Source organism: Meleagris gallopavo, chromosome 4 (genome assembly GCF_000146605.3).
Source record: "Meleagris gallopavo isolate NT-WF06-2002-E0010 breed Aviagen turkey brand Nicholas breeding stock chromosome 4, Turkey_5.1, whole genome shotgun sequence".
Classification (NCBI taxonomy): domain Eukaryota; kingdom Metazoa; phylum Chordata; class Aves; order Galliformes; family Phasianidae; genus Meleagris; species Meleagris gallopavo.
Window position 1 is genome coordinate 10077053 of NC_015014.2, and position 9517 is coordinate 10086569.

Genomic DNA, 9517 nt, shown 5'->3' on the forward strand with positions numbered 1-9517 from the left:
CTGTAGGCAGGGACACCTCCCACTAGACCAGGTTGCTCACAGCCCCATCCAGCTCGGCCTTGACTGCTTCCAGGGAGAGGGCATTCACAGCCTTATTGGGCAACCTGCTCCAGTGTCTCATCAGTAAAGTTCTTTATGGTTCCAGTGTCACCGTAAAGAATTTCTTCCTACTATCTAGTCTATATCTACCCTCTTCCAGTTTAAAGCCGTTTCCCTTCATCCTGTTGCTGCATGCTCATATAAAAAGTCCCTCCCCAGCTTTCCCATATAAAAAAAAAACAAAACAGTCTGTGGATGTCCCTGTGTAAAAACAATCCTTTTAGATACTCTTCTGCTGCACGCTACTTAAGCTGTCCTCATCCCCTCAGTGTGATAGCTGGCTGATTTGATCACTCTCATGGGAATGTTTAGGAGAGACAAGATTTTGGCTCTCCTTTTTATTTCCCTCCGGAAATCTGATTAAAACCCGTGCACTGCATTGCAACAGTGCAAAATTTCTAACAGCTTTAGAGTGCGTGCATTGTATTGAGGTTTACTACTTAAACATAGATCTCTTGTGGAATGATTTATACCTTGAATAATTTGTATCTGAAATGTTGACTGTCACTCAAAGGCATCAGAAATCTGTCTCTTTGGTTACCATCAAGAATTTTCTAGAAGAAGATGCTGAGTGAGTGTGGTGAATATCAGAGTGGCTGTGATTCCCAGTGGGACTGGACGGTAATACAAGCACTGCAGAGTTTGTGCCTGCATTTTTCCTGCTTTTCTTCTACTCAGAACTAAACACTGCACGTGGCAGATATAGAGCACGTGAAGTCGCAGCACACCTTCTTGCCTGCCTCTCAGCAGCCATCTTTAAGCAAGATTTGCTGGAAAGATCCTGACATTGTTTTGTTGGCCTTGTGGAAGAAACTGGAAGTGCTTCTGAAACTTAGAAAAACACGTGAGTCGCAGGGTCCATTGCGTAAGGAGATTAGGAATCAAATGATGTACTGTGTACCAGCCAAAGTACTCTTTGTCACAGAAAGAGACTTAATGAAATTCTGGAGTTTCACAACCAAAATAAGGATAACTCTTTTTAAATTTTATTTTCATGAAAAGGATAGATTAAAATGTTTTAGAGGAGTCAAAATATGAAGATGTGGTTCTACATTTCTGCTTGGAAAAATTGAACAGGATGAGGAAACTGATGTTTTTCTCTTCTGGATTTTGTAGTTGCACTATTTGGATTGATCCAGGTGTAGAAAATTTCCTTTCTTTAGAAAAAGCATTCTTGGCTTTGTACAAACAGCGATAAGAGAACACTTTCAGGTGTAAAAACTATAAATCTATAAGGCAACCCAGTGAAATTTAGAAACCTGAGAATAATAGAAAGCAAATCTGTTCAGAATTTATATTCACATCAGAAAAATATCTTGCAAAAAGCTTCTGGATTCTAGATTCAGGGGAAGGGGGGGAAGGGAAGGGGAGGGGGGGGAGGGACGGGGAGGGAGGGAAGGGAAGGGGAAGGGGAAGGGAAGGGGAAGGGAAGGGAAGGGAAGGGAAGGGAAGGGAATAGCTCCTCTATACGTACCTCCTTGTCACATCCTGCTCATAGGAGGAATCTAGAGAATTCATGTTTGCTTGTATGTCTTTGATTGCGGCTCTGGAAAAAGTGAATACTTCCGCAGTTCTTTTATTCAGTTTCTTCGTATACATAGCTGCTGTGTGTTTTGTTGATTGTGTATTGATGACTCAGAATGAAAATCTGTAAGAGCAAATCAGAAATAAAAACATTATAGAAAGTCTTACAGCTTTTAATAGAAATTGAAGACTATCTAACAGAGAATTGATTCCCTGAAATAGCACATGATGGCAGTTACACAAATCTGGATCACAAAGCTTTTGCTTAAGAGCCACTTTCATATACTTTTGACAGGTCACATTTTTAAGAACATCTTATTATTACCAGAAATAAACCAGAACTATTTAGGGTTCACCTTTGGCACACCAGAGTGGCATCTGAACCTGGCAGATAAAAAGTATTCCTTCTAAAGCACTAAGTTTGTGCTGTTGAGTAGGCTGAAGTTTGTGAAGGAACAGAGTCCTAGAGATTCATCTCCAACAGAGGGAAGATCTCCAGGAGATTTTCTGTGGCCCCAGTATACCCATCCCTGTTGTGCCTGTCCCTGGGATACCCATCTCTGGTACCCCAGCTCTCCAGGAAGCTTGCACCTCACAGCTTGCCCTCATAGTGATGGCACAGATTGGAAATATCCATGTGCATTTGTCCAAGAAATCTCTTTTACTAGCAGCTTAGGATGTGCCAAGAAACATCGCTCTGTGTCTGTAGACCCCGTGTATATCTGTTTATTCCAGAGAAGAAACAAGGATGAGAATTTCCCCTGCCTTTTCCTAACATGTCAGCCTAGTTAGCTGTCTTTGCCCTGATGCAAATATAGGCAAACACAAAATTGTGCTGTGGATGAGAGACTTTATTTACCTTCTCTGCTCCCCATATCTGTGGCTGAGGCACGCTCTCATCCTGCAAGGAGCACAGATGGCACAAGAAGTGACGGAGGAGTCGGGTTGCTGGGGGTTGCTCTTCCTGGTGCTTCAGTGAGGGTCAGCTCGCAGATCCTCTTTTTTCTCTTTTCCCAGCACACATCAGACTTTGAAGCACAGCGTAATTAAATGTGGTAAGTAATGAAACTGACTTTGTCTGAATTTGATCAGAGTGTTTCCAACTGAATTTTAAATGGTGGCCATTTCCTGGCGGGAATACCTCTGCAAAAAATGGCCTCTCTTGGGAATGCATCATGCTTCCAGATGGCACGCTGAATGAAAAACAGGAAATTGTCTTTTTTGCATAATACAAAATCCAAAAGGTGAAAATTAAAATATTTCTCACTTCCTAAAGAGAGTTCAGAAGGAAACATTTAACTTTCACCTGCTAGTCAACCCAAGAATAAATCGGATCCTGAGCTGGTTTAATCAGGAGAGTGCATTTACTAGCCTGGTTCTCCTGGACTCAAGGAGAGTCCAGAGGTCCCTTCCCATCTCAATCAATGTGTGATGTGGTGAAGAGGGTAAAGATTGGAGACTGGAAGTGGAAAAAAGATATGTAATAGGGCAAATGAACAAGCGAGGGGTTAATGTGCAAGCAAGAAACTGATGAGAGCAGGAGGACAGGGAGGAGTGAAAAAACTGTGCCAGAAGGAAATTCATCCTACAGAGAATAAAAAGAGAAAGTTGAACCCCTGGATCCAGAAATTATTTTCATAGCCCTAGGACAATTAGAAGAGTCGATACAAGTATGTAAGTATAGCAAACTGAAAACCGAACAAGGAAAGATAACAGTTGTCCGATACATACTTGAGGGAATTTTGCGAAGCCTTTGAAATGCTAATGATGACCAAAGATGCTTCAAGTGATAGCTACTCCAAACACACAGGCAGAGATCTTCCTTTTAGGTAACAATCCTGATGTTCCTGCTCATTTCTTTAAAAATGCGTGAAAGTAGAAAGCCTTACTAGAAAGACCTTCTTCTATCTCACAGACAGGAATTCATTTAAGAATAAATTAATACTTTATTTCTAAAAAGATACTTACTTTGTTTTACTTTTAGAAGGCTCAGTTGTCTCTGAAATGAGTTAAAGGATTTACAGTAATCAGAGCCTAAGCACCATATGCTCACTCTTCAGACCCGAAGTTAGAGGAAAATATGTTTTGTTTTTTTGTTTGTTTTGCCTTTTCTGTAAGGGGCTGAGGGAGCACTCTACAATGTCCCTGAGTGAAATGTTCACTCTGCCATTTTACCAAGGGGACAATTGCACACTGTTGATCTTTCCCTTGTAGGGAAGGGGTTTGTTTTGAGGTTAAGGGAGACAGCTACTGGAAAAAAAAATCTTATTTAATAAAGAAATGAACAATTTGTTTGGCAGAGAAGACAAAAAATGCCTGACGAAGGAGAAATAGGAGTGTTAACCTCAGACTTTGTGTGTGGTCCACAGATGAAGTGTTTTGAAAACCATGTTTTGCCTATCCTCTCTGAGGGAATAGAGAGATAGAGAAACAAATGAGTGCCATTGCTGCCTGTGATTTTTTTGTCTTGCTATAGGACAAGCAAAGGCAGCTGTGAGGCCAGCTTACTCACTGCTTGTGATTGAGCATCCCATTCTTGTGGTCGTGGCAAGAAGAAGCAGTGGTTTGGACCTCCAATAGCCCCCACCCCAAGTTCTAGATTTCGCTGAAAATACTTTAACAAACCACTTTGTTCCTTAAATCATTGCTTTTCAAAGGAAATTCAATTTAAAATATGTATTTATGACTAAATGAAACCCTATGCTATGCAAACAAAAAGATTACTGTTTGAAATAATTCCCGTCTTGTTGGGACCTTCTCCAGAACTCATATTTTGTCAGAGCCAAACTGCAATGGGACTACAAGTGTTCTGCTCCAGATCTGGTAATTCACAACTTCAGGGGCCACATCCTTCTTTCAGCTCAACCGCTGTAAGTTCAAAGTTACTCCACTGACTTCACATTTGGCCCTAGATGTGGAAAACAGGATTTCACCTCCGTGTCACGCTTTGCTCAATTTCTTCTTGGATTTCTCTTTGTTCATTTTGCTCTCCGATTCAAAAACAAGAATTTAATCCAGCCAACAGATTAACTCAAGTAATAAAGAGCCAATGTAAAATGGGCCAAAAAAAAGTAGAAGCTGGAATGTGCTGGTGCATGGAACTGAGGCCCAAAGGCATGCAATACCTTTTGCTCTGGCTGACAAAGGTGTTCCTATTATTCATGTATTTTGAGGAAGGGAGAGCAATCAAGTTTATGCTATTGCACGAACAAAAGTGTATTTTAATTAATTCTGAACATCAGGGATTGTCATCTTTGAGGATCATATTTCATTATGTTTTTCAAAAAATTGCTACCACGATTGGTTCTGCCTTAGGCACCGAACTGAGCCAGGCCCTTCTGTGTGTCAGGATAATGAGGAGTCTAAGAACGCAGGCTTTCCCTTGCACAGCTCACACAGAAGTAAAATAAAATTTCAATCTGTGCATTCCTCCCTTTCCTCCTATCCTCCCTGTTGTAAAAAAGGACGCAAACTTGAAGTATTCCGAAATCTTGAGACTGATTGAACAATCAACTGTAGATCCATGTGGGCTTTAGAATTCATCTTTCCAAATCTTTGTCTACAACTAGAAAAGCTCAGACCCTTTTAAAGAAAAGCAGAAGCTGGCAGCCTCAAACGTTCTCATGTTGACATGTCTCTGGAAGCATGGGCTATGTAAAAACACACTAAGTATTAGATTAGGCAACAAAGACTGTTTTTCAGCTCCATGCTAATTACTGGAACCAGACAGACTTGCATTTGCAGGGAAAGAAACTGAGCGTAATCCTACCCCAGAAAATTCATTCCTTCCCCAGGCATGTGAACTCAGATCTAGGCAGAATCCTATGACATGATTTATGGTTTCCTTAATATAAATTAAAACTATCAAATAAATTATTTAAAACAATTCTTACAGATGAAAAATTAGAAGTGCAAAAGCTACTGCAAGGTATTAACATTGGTCAGCTTGTATAGGCTTTGGTGATGAGCTAAGCAAAATGTGACTTCATATAAACACATTGCCTCAGGGTTAACACCCTCGCTTTTGTGTCTATTGGAAGCGCAGATATGTTTAATCAGAAAGTTAGCAAGCTTGCCTTCCTATGTCAAAAACATATTAGTCTCTATTAACCACATTCCCATCTGATTTTTATTCCATCCTTGGTTTTGTTCTGTCTTATAAAGCTTTGGCTTGCTTCCTGTAAGTTCGCAGGACTGTATGTGAATGGGTTTCTGCTTACTGCTGTTGTTATTGCTCTTGTTGTTAGGTACACCTGATTAGACTTCAGTAGTCTTGAGGAATGCATCACCAAGATGGAAATTAATCTACTCAATAGCTGTAGGCTACCCAGACAAATAAACTGAAAAAGGCTGAAATGTCTTCAGTGGCTGTTGGCTTCACCATTTCACAGCCCCTTCACCCCCCTTGTTCTCCATCTCACCCTTCACAGGAACATGGGATGCTGAGGAGAAGGAACAGTTTTGGGAAGCAAAATGGAAAAGTGTTTTGTTTGTTTGCAGCTCTTCCTACAGTAGAATCTGTATTGTCTTTTCCTACCTTTGAACAGAAAAGAGGAGTCAGAGTTTGTTGTACCCCAATGTACTGAACATTACCTTCCCCCCATGACTTCCTACAGCAAAGCATTCATATATAAATAGCTCACAAGGGAAATGGAAAAAAACTTTGGGAAGAGAAAACTGCAGCTAACAGAGTTTTATGATCATGCTGCATAAGCTTGGATTGTTTGACCATGAAAACATTATCAAAGCATTTTCTGCTGAGATTTTCTTTGCAAACTAAGTGCTTGCCACTGCCACCACTTTCTCTTACACACAAGTCAAGGGCCCCAGAATTTCCATTTCTCTGTGATCTCCTGTGAGATTTTTGTTCATTAGGGCATACAATAGTGGAGTGACACACAAGGCAGGCCTGCATTAATACAGCTGGACTTGAGGATAAGAGGTAGACTGGTCAGCTCCTGTTCTCTGTATTAAATGCAGAGACAGACCATCGCATTTCAGTGTGGGAAGAATGAACCTAAAAATGTTGTACAAAGCTGGCCACTATGTGATTTTGGGATCAGATGTAGATAATAGTAGTAGAGAAATGTCAGTTATGGTTTCAGGAGGGATTGGTACTTCCTTAGTTGAGTGTTTCAAATACTTATAGTTCACCAAATTCCTAAATGTTCTATTGCTAGTCTCTAGTACAGATGGCCTGGGATATTCTCTAACGATCTTCTATCAGGAACACTCGCTAATTATTTTGCATCATAGTACTAAGAGGGAATTTCTTTCTTAGAAGAGTGTGAAAAAGTCTCTCTCTTTCTGCAAATAAGCTCTTATAGTGCGTTCTCTGTACTAAAGGCTGTAGTAAATGAAGAAAGGGACTGGGAAGCCATGAGATACGGCCTGGTACATTTCAAGATGAAACAAGACAGCATTATTTTTCCATTTTCAATACTGGTCTAAAATGAAAACTCAGGATAGAAAATTACACTGCAAACATTCAGTGATAAGACTAATCAAGCTAGGTTTCATTCAGCCTAAGGACTGTGCCAGAAATTGTTTCAGAGCATGTCAATAGAAATAGTCATGATCAGTTAGACAAAATAACTGCCTTTGACCTTTCCCAGTGAACAGGACTCCTTCTGAAAGAAAAAAAAAAGAAGAAAAAAAAAAAAGTGGACTTCCTAATGGTGGCAGTTCTCCAAAATGATATAGAAGTGCTTGTTCATTAATGACGTGATTATCACTGGAAAATTCAAATTAGGTTGGATTCTTGCTATTTTAAGTGAATTACAAAAAGCCCATTCCTGATTTCTTTCACATAAAGGAACTGATGACTTGAATGAGAAAGAAAGAACAGATCCATCTTAGCAGTGTGCAGTGTGTCCGTTCCACAGATGTAGCACTCAATGCTATATCTGTGTGCAAGGCAGTGCACTCATGGGAATCTCCCAGCACCTTGGTCTCACAGGCAGGGACTGCTGGGGCCTGATGTGGCTCCTGTGCAGCTCAGGTGGATCTCTCTTGGAGCACAACACACCCTTGTCCTCACACAGATTTGGGATGTGACCAATCTGTATCATAGGAGGTGGATGATGGAAAATGCAGTGTATAAACAAGCTGTACATAATTAGCAAACTGAATACAATTATAATGCTGTTCTTGCTGCACTGTTCTTACTGTAATTTGCACAGGAAGCAAATGCTTCTTCAGTATACCAGGTGTTAGAACATTATTCTCATGCCTAGAAGTTTTGTCACATCCCTAATTAGGGCACTACTGGTCTACCTGTCATTCAAGTGGCAATGAATTAAGTGGTAAAACAGCCAGTCTAAACAATGAGTCCAAATGAACTTCAGTGCTACTGCATCAGGATACCATGAGGTGAAATCATAGAATGGTTTGGGCTGGAAGTGACCTTCAAGATCATCTTGTTCCAACCCTCCTGCAGTAGGCTGGGATATCTCCTGCTAGACCAGGCTGCTCAAAGGCCCATCCATCTTGCCTTCATCAGCTGGTTGCTCCGTTATTAGAAGCTAGGTCAGATGGCTGTGCCCAGCCAGCTCCTTTCCCATGGCCAGGAGGCAGGAGGTAGTGGGAAGGCAAGGTGCCACTTCACCCTCCTTTTGCTCTGGCCGCTGGCTGTTTCCTGCTCATGTTCTTCACTCAAGTGTTGGAGGACAGATTTACAGTTTGTTTTGATTCCTCAAAGAAGATATTCCCCTTATGGCATTTTCCCTATATTTGAGCCTTTTCTTGCGAAACTCCCTGTTGACGGGGATTCCATTTTGTGTAAATGCATTGTATGTGCACACTGCATTAGTGTAATGAAGTTATTTGTTTTTAAACCTGCTGATGAAACACTGTATGTATGATACAGTGATAGTTTTTGTTATACAAATAGAGCAAGGGAATGTTGCTGCCAATATGAAGCTCTTTCATACAAAGAAAATATATTCTTTCTTGAAAATAAAGGAAAAGAGGAGTTGATTCAGCTCAAAGTTGGCAAGAGACTCAGTACATACAGTTCTATAACTTATCATGTAGAACTACTTTTTTATGATGTGTGATACAGCTCAGTGCTGGCTTTAGAGAAAGGTTATAGCTAATGTGAAAATCTTGAGTAACGCTTCAGTTTTTTTCCGTACAGTTTGGGAACGTTAATGATGACAGCTATCTGAATCTGTCCTAATTCTCAATGAGAAACAAGTCACAGTATGGCTAAAGCTTGTGATATGACTAGTATGACATGGAATCACTGAGATTCAGGGACTGCATTTCTGACTGTCTTTCTTTTCTTCCTATTCTCAGTGAGACTGATGAATCCATCCTGGACAATTTTCCCTCAGGGTGAAGAGATCTCTGAGCCGTGGGCCACCCTCCCCTTTCATCAGCTCACCTCCTAACTCCTATATGCCATGACAGACCAAAGGGGGCAGGGAAATCAGACAGAGGGAGGAGTCCTGAAATCTGGGTCCAAAGGCAACACGATCTCTATTCCCACTGCATGAGCAGAAGCTTTACGGTTACCACTTTTCTTCTGTACAGAAGGATCTACCCGTGGAAAACAAACAAACAAACAACAAAAAAAAACAACGATGCAGAAAGCTGCAGAAAGCTAGTAGTTTGTACTAGTAAGTAATCACTGCAGTAACATTAGGTGTCAGGTACACAAACAATTTTGATTACAATCTATTACCCACTACTGAGGAAATGTCATTACAGGATCGTATCCTCCCCCTCTCGCAAGCTGCACTGCTGTCTTAGCAGAAATGAGTGTTGTAACGATATGCCTACAAAGGCTTTGCAAACCCTTATTGATTGTTTCAGTGTATGAAGAAACACACACATAAAGATTATTGATTATTTCAAATTTATAAGCTCGTTATATCTGTGCATACAGAAA